Below are 8,018 nucleotides of genomic sequence, written 5' to 3' on the forward strand. Positions count from 1 at the left end.
ATGAAATTGCTAGTGCTAAGTTACAATGGCATTTCAATGAAGAAAACATGAAAACACCTAAATTTGCATCTTCATAATTTTGATGTTATTAATATACTTTATATCATCATTTTTAAACCGACTAAATAATTTGTATTGATGTAATCGATTGTCTTAATGTGAATTTTCCTATATTGTTACTTTGAAGTATTCAACTAAGTAGTCTAATCCTTCTTTTAAAACATGTTTGATCAATAATTCCTACAACAATCTTTTTGTAAATGGGGTAGAAGCTAAGTGGGCTCAATCTCAAGGGAATCTTTGTGGTTAAGTATGTTTAAGTTAGAGTGAAGAAAGAAGGGTGATCGCTGAGGAAGGCCTAATGTTTCACCTATGTAAGCTTTACCTACATACAATGAGTACTAAGTGTGTCATTTGTTCTCATAAGAAATAGGGTTTTGCAGATAACTACTTATGAAAGATGAAACAATAAATTTGACTAAAAAACTATGCGATATTGAGTCCTAAGAACAACTTAGGTATATTTAGATTACACTTTTTAATACTTCGCACTAAATCCAATCTCTCCAATATGTTTGCAAATCATAGATAAATCTTTTAACTTTAGAGAAACAATCTAGCATTACATAATACTTATTATCTTACACAACTTGAATAAATTCCAAAAGACACATGTCCAAAGAACAAATATCTCCCTACATGAAACTAATTCCTTTGGCTGAGAATGTGAAACCTATGACTTCCATGCCATATTTTGTGGTGCCATATTATCTTAGTTATCTAGTTTTGTCTTAGTTTTAGTAGAGACAAACAAGTTGAAGAAACAACTTTCTAATTTCAGCATTTCAGCATTTCAATGTAGCATAATGGGGTTCAATTTAATTCATCGTCTTCAATAAAAACAAGCTTGACTTCCATCTTGTGGATGCAAATTGCCCCTTCAATTACGAGTTTAGTGAGTTGGCAAGCCAAAATTTCAAGTTTTTGCTTGTTTTGCATGAGTTGTCAAATTTGGCTTCCCAATGCTCCAAGTAGAAAAGGTTCGTTGAATCTTATGGATGTGGATAAAGAATAAATACATTTAATATTGTACAATGGATAAGAAAGATTATATCTAAATTATTTTATTTTAATATTCTCTACCAGGAAATCACGAGAGAATCATCAAAATCATGGGAGAGTCACATGCAAAGGAAATTAACGTTTAGTTTAAAGGATGTCCATGTTAGCACCAAGTGTGTATAGAAAGTTTACAATAACATTTTCTCTCACCCATAAATATCTATGCATCCTCCTTTTTGTGCATAGTCATCAACCCAAAAACTAAGGAAGAAAAGATTGAAATATGGCAATCATTATTTATCCCAAAAATGATGGAGCAAAACATATATTACCACAATTGAGAGAACTATACACAATTCTTCTTCTTGTTTTACTACTGCTCTAACTTTACACTTCTTACATTTGAAATAGTGATCATCTAATAGATTGATAAATCACATTTAAGTATTGATATAATAAATATTGATCGTTTACACATGGTTTTTTATTTATATTCAAGCCTTCGGAAATATACTTTTATATAATATCTAATCTTTAATCTTACTCGTATCTAGATATATTGTTATAAAAGTTGCCTCATATGTAGTAATGTTGCCTCTGATGTAGTAATGATTTGTTTTCAAATTTCTATAACTCAACAATTTTAGGAAAATTAAATTTATTTTTTTGAAGAAGTAATTGGAGTCATTAATTTTTTATTAATATAAAATAGAGTTTGTACGAGGGAACATTGCGAAACAATTAATAGTATGAACTAATTATAAATGTATAATCTTGTGTTCCTATGCAGTTGCTTAAGTTTGTTCTATGCTTAAATTTAAGCATTTAAGTGTTCTTATGGACATTTTAAATTGTCTAAAAAGGATAATTTAGAATCTTTAGCTATTGCAGTGGTTATTTAGCAACTGAAAATAAGCTAGTATAAAGAGAAGGGGCTGAAAAGGAGCATTGGTTGCTTATTGCAAAAAAATGTCACGTTATTACTAATTTAATTAATTCAGATTTCCAATTTCTTGTTTAAAGATTTGCAGCAAAATATATATTCATGGGACCACCATCTCCACAATTGTTTCTTAAAAGAGTTGAGCAGCCACTCTAGCCAAAATAGGCTAAGGGGTTCGATGAGGGGGGCTTGGGCTCTATTTTTTAGGAAATAGAGGTTCCATGATATTTTTTTTTGGAGGCTAAAGGATTATTTAAAATCTTTTCAACCACAATAGGAGCCCCTATTTCTTAGCCCACTTAACTTGAGCGGGTGAAAATGGGGTGGGGCTTGAAATAGCCCCACCAGCTTAGGAAAACTTTGTGCCACATGCCAACAAATTAAAGAAAATTTGAAAAGAAAGGAAAGTTAGTTTTTTTTTTTTTTTTTTTGTAATATGATATTTTAAATTTAAAATCCTCCAAACTTCCTTAAGTTTAGTAATTCAAAATTTGAAGTTGTAATACATTTTATTATTCATGAGACCATTCAGCATTAAACATAACTCGCATTAATCGCAATAAAGCAAAATAGTGTCATATGAAGCAAAATAAAAACCACTTGCTAATCTCCAAACTCGATATAGACTAAATGCAATCAAAATTAACATGTCCAAGTAGTAATATGATATTATCGAGATGTAGAGTTGAATCATCCTTGGTAGAAAATATATCAAAGAGTCATTTGTTGGTACTAGTATGAGATGGGGAAAATGATCACCCAAATCCTCCCAAGACACAAAACTCTGAGTATCCATCTTTGAAAGTGCATGATTAGATGACTTGACTAATCATCACAATCATGAAGTGAAGAGTAAAAAACAACCTCTTCAACAAGATCCAAGGTCTGAACTAGAGGAATTGCAAGAACATCAACCCCATCACATTTGTTAGGTTGGATCAACAAACTGTAAAAAACTATAAATTGATCAAGTGCAATAGAAACACGATTAAGAGAAAATTATTGAAACAATTTATTAACTTAGAGATTGACAATCTAGAAATGAAAAATACACTTGTGAATTTAATCCATGTTAAAGAATACATACAAAAAATAGACTTGATTAGGCAAGAGCCTATAGCACAATGGTAACTTGTGAGCCTCTCATCTAAGAGGTCTTAGATTTGAAAATACTCAATCTTAACATGTAATGATAATTAATCTTGCTAAAAATAATAAAAATTAATCTTGACTTCCATCCATTACCTATAAAAAAATAAATTTGATTTAGATTATTTATATATAATAACTTGCAATATAATTTTAAAAAAAAAAGACAAATAGAAAGAATAAAAGATAAAGATAAAATTTTCAAAATGCATCTTCCATCGGTAATATTTTTTTTTCACTCCTTATAAATAGTTCCATCCAATCCTTTTTTATTTGTATCATTGTAAAACTTGAATGGTCTTCTAATTGTATAACAAATTATGAATAAATAATATTGATTACATGTTTTGCTCTTTTATATGTAGTGCAATAATATGTAAATGTAGATATTTAACACAAGTTGATAAATAATGACTAGTTGAAAAAACATTGCTTTGGCCTATCATTAACTTTGAATTTGAGAATTTAAAGATGAAAACTACACCTATAAATTTGATGTATGAGGGAGAATACAAATAGAAATTAGATTTAGAAGCTCACAATCTATTAAAAATAAAATTATAAAAAATAAAATTATAAGAAAGAAAATCTTCCATCCTTACATATAAGTCTCATTAATAAAAGATAATTTCACTTATTAAGTCAATAATATGAAAACAAAATCTTCATAAACAATATTAAAAATAATACACTTGTCCCAAATTTCTTCAACTCGGTGTCCATTTAAATATTTAGCACAAACACATGGCTTATGCAATTTAAAAAATATAACATACTCGATGGAAATGCATTTGGATGTTTCTCAACACATTCTTACAGTACATAAGACATAATAAGTTTCTAAAGAGAAAAAAATAGATATAAAGAGGGGTAAGCCATAGAGACCTTATTTAAGATAATTTTATTTTAATTCCCCATGGTTGTATAGCATACACTTCGGTCATTCCATTGAAATTGAGAACCTAAATAATAATAATAATATTTGGTACAACTTATCCAATGGGTGGTGGGGCAAACAAGAGGAGGACAATGACAAATCAATCTTTACATGTTTTTTTGCTTTTTAGTGTGACAAATCAATTTTTACATGTTTCGTGGCCTAACTTCTAGTGTATTTTGTTGAAAAAGAAAGTCAAAATGCTCCTCAAATGCAAGTTGTAAAGTATAAATGTTGATCCTTCACAATATATAATTAAGAATTAATATCTTTTAGAATTAAGAATTAATATCTTTTATCACTTATGATAGTATACTTATCTTATTAGATTCCTTTTTAGTCTACTTTATTTTATATAGTTTGTGTCATTCTAGTTTGTTTGATGATATTTTATACTTTATATTTTTATAATATATTTCAATAATGATTTTCATAGTATTTTTTTATTAAAGGATGCAGGAAAAAGGCTCTTGAGTCCGAAGTATAGGAAGAAAAAATAGCTTTTCTATTTTGGGCCATTACAACCAAGCAACAAAAAAGACCATCACTAACACAAACTGTTAGAGATCCTCCATAGAACAAAACTTAATAAAAAACTATTGAAAGTACTACTAAAAGTAGAGTTTATCTTATCAACCACAGCCTTACTAATAAACACACAAACTAACTGAATTTTAAAGTACAAAATAAAAAAGTGATCTAGTTTAAACATAACATCATTTAAAATGTATCCTAAAATTACAAGTAGGAGCAGAGAACATCATCTAAAGCTATGGAGAAAAACTAAAAGCAAAAGAAATAGAAAAATGAAGGCTAAAAAGGCTAGACCTACTTTATGGTCTCTTAGTCCTCAATCAAGTACCTAAGATCTTTGGTCCAATTGTGAACATCCTTTTTAGTTTTCATTTCCATCCAAAAATAGTTCTTTTGCATGCCATTTCTTTTGAGTTTTCTATGATCCGTGACCATACCAAAGATAGCCTTCCACATTATCTCTTTCTAAACCCTGTAAATAGTATACATTGCCACCCCCATTTCAATACTCATGATAGCATTGTCAAACTTTTCAAAGACACCACATTTTCATTGAGGACCTTAATCTAGCCTTCCAGGTCCTTTTTTTAATCTTTTCAACCATGTTTTCCTCTTTTGTAGTGGTCATCTCTTAGGCTTTAATTTAGGTTTCTTTAGTGATATCAACATTGGGGACTTTGGTCCGAGGCCCTATAATGACCTCAATGTGGGCTTCATAGTATTGTTGGATGGTATCTTTTTATTTTTAGATATATTTATGTACTTTTCTATATATATGTTGTCATATTATGTCTTACACTTTGTATATTATTCACATAATTTCTTATATGTTCTATTGTGTATTCTTCATCATCACTATATTTATGTCTTTCTTTATTTTTATAGTTATAAGAAGCATTATGGTATAGGTTATTTATTTTGAACATATTTTTAAAAATATTTATCATTTTAAAAATTTATTCATTATTTTCAATTATTTCTCTTTTCTATTTCATTTCATAAACAATAATTTATTGTTACTATTGTATACTTTACTATTGGAAAAGGAAAGAAGTAACTAAGAGGGGACGAGTGAATCAGTTACTACAAAAACAAATCCAAAGTCCCTTTTAAGATGTCAACACAATATAAAACCAAATCCTATTATAACTCGGTTAACATTGAATATACTATTGTCACTTGGTTAGCATAGAGATAATTAGATCTTAAGATATTAATGTGACTAACCTTTATTAACTAAGTTGCATAAACATAAAGGAAATAAGATGAACACAAGAGACACCAAGATTTTATGTGGAAACCCAATATGGGAAAACCACCAATTGCAACTAGTTATTATTTTTCACTCTGAAGTGAGCCATGTTAGGAGCCAACTTTGTTAAAGGTTAAAAAACACATTGTTAGGTGTAACCTTGCTAGAGGATTTAATTCACCCTATTAGGAGTAGCCTTGTCAAAGGTCTTCAAACACTTCAATCTAGAAATACCACCTTGTTAGATGATTTGCTAAATAATTTTTAGGCTAACTCTGTTAAGAGATTTGATTCACTGCTATAATTATTAGAGAGTAACAATGAATTGACCTGATTGCTGATGCAACTAACATTGCTAATTCAAATCTCTATTCTGGCTTGATTACTTGATCCTCCTTCATTAGAATGTTCTTTGCAGCTCGGTCAACTCAGATTCTATGCCCTTTATAGATATCCTTCAATTCGCTTCCTTAATTCATCTTCTTCAATTCCATATTTCAATCCGCAACTTAACCTTTCATATATATGATTCACCTTGTCAAGTTGGTTTGAATACTCTTTTAAACAAATAATTTTCATCCCTTAAGTTGCCTTGCATTAATCAATAAATTTATCAAACTTAATATGTTGACAGTTAGCTAATACAGAATTGAGTACTCGGTCAACACAGAGGATCCCTTCATTAACTGACCCAACTTGGTTAGAATAGGAATTCTAATGTTAACCAACCCAACTTGGTCAGTACTAACTTTGCTTCATTAAGTGACTAAGATCAATCAATACTATCTATGAATTTGGTTATCTGAATGCTTGAAATATATAGGAAACTACCTTTGATGCCCGAGTGAGCTCGATTATCACTGACTTCTCGATAAAGGCTTGGCATTTTGTGCAGCATCAAAGACAACATACAAATGAATAATTGTCTTCAACAATATCTCTCTTTGGCATTGATGGCAACACAACATGTCATAATATAAAGAAATTTTTGAGCAAAACATAAGTAAGGATAATATCCTTAGTTTCATTCTGATTCTCATCCATGAGAACTCCCTCTATTAGTGAGAACTCCCTTTGACATCAATCTCTCCCTCAAGAATGATTTTCTCTGATTGAAATCTCTCCCTCCAACTTATTAATCTTTTCTTATGCAAAAATGAACATTCTGATACAAAATTTCTCTAATATGATAGCAAAATCTCCCTCTTTTACATCTTATGCCAAAGACAAAAATCAATATATGTGTCATGTACCTAATGTACTAATTCATATGCAATATTCTCTGACAATACTACATCAACTTGACTGATCTTCAAAATGCTTGGTTAATGTATCACTAAACATTGTTTAGTGAGCTTCAGATAGGGGAATGACCCATAGCTTACCTCTTAGAGACAAAAATGCATCCTTAGTTAATGGTTTAGTGAATATTTCTACAATTTGTTCCTTTGTATTTGTGCATATTCCAATCTAACCTCTTGGACTAATTCTCTCAAAAAAGGATACTTTATTACAATGTGCTTTGTCTTGGTATGCATCACTGGATTCTTGGATATGTTAATTGCACTGGTGTTATCACAGAAGATAACTACTAGATCCTTGATTTATTCCTTTATACCTAACAATAATTGTTTAAACCAAATGATGTTGGAACAATTAATTGCTACTACAACATATTTTGTTTCTGTTGTAGACTGACAGATGCAATTTTATTTCTTGCTTGTCCAAGACACTAGCCTCTTTCCAAGAAAGAATGCTCCACCACTAGTGCTTTTCTTGTCATCAATACTTCCTCAATCAGCATCAATGAAGGATTTCAATTCAAAGTTGTATCCTTTCTTATACAACAAACCATACTCTTCAATACATTTTAGATACCTCATAATTATTTTTATTGACATCATATGATTTTCCTTTGGATTAACAAAAAATATTGCCACCATACCAATTGCTAATGCAATGTCAAGTCTTATGTATACCACGTACTAAAGTTTTCCAATCATTGATCTATATGTAGTCTAATCTACCTCTTTGGAATCATCATTTTTGGAAAGATTATGTCTAGTAAATATAGGTGTTCCAGCTGGTCTAGAATCCTACATTCCAAATTTCTTTAATATCTCCTTGATGTACTTTGATTA

This window comes from Cupressus sempervirens, chromosome 3, assembly GCF_028749045.1.
Source record: "Cupressus sempervirens isolate cs-2001-9-10 chromosome 3, ASM2874904v1, whole genome shotgun sequence".
Lineage (NCBI taxonomy): Eukaryota > Viridiplantae > Streptophyta > Pinopsida > Cupressales > Cupressaceae > Cupressus > Cupressus sempervirens.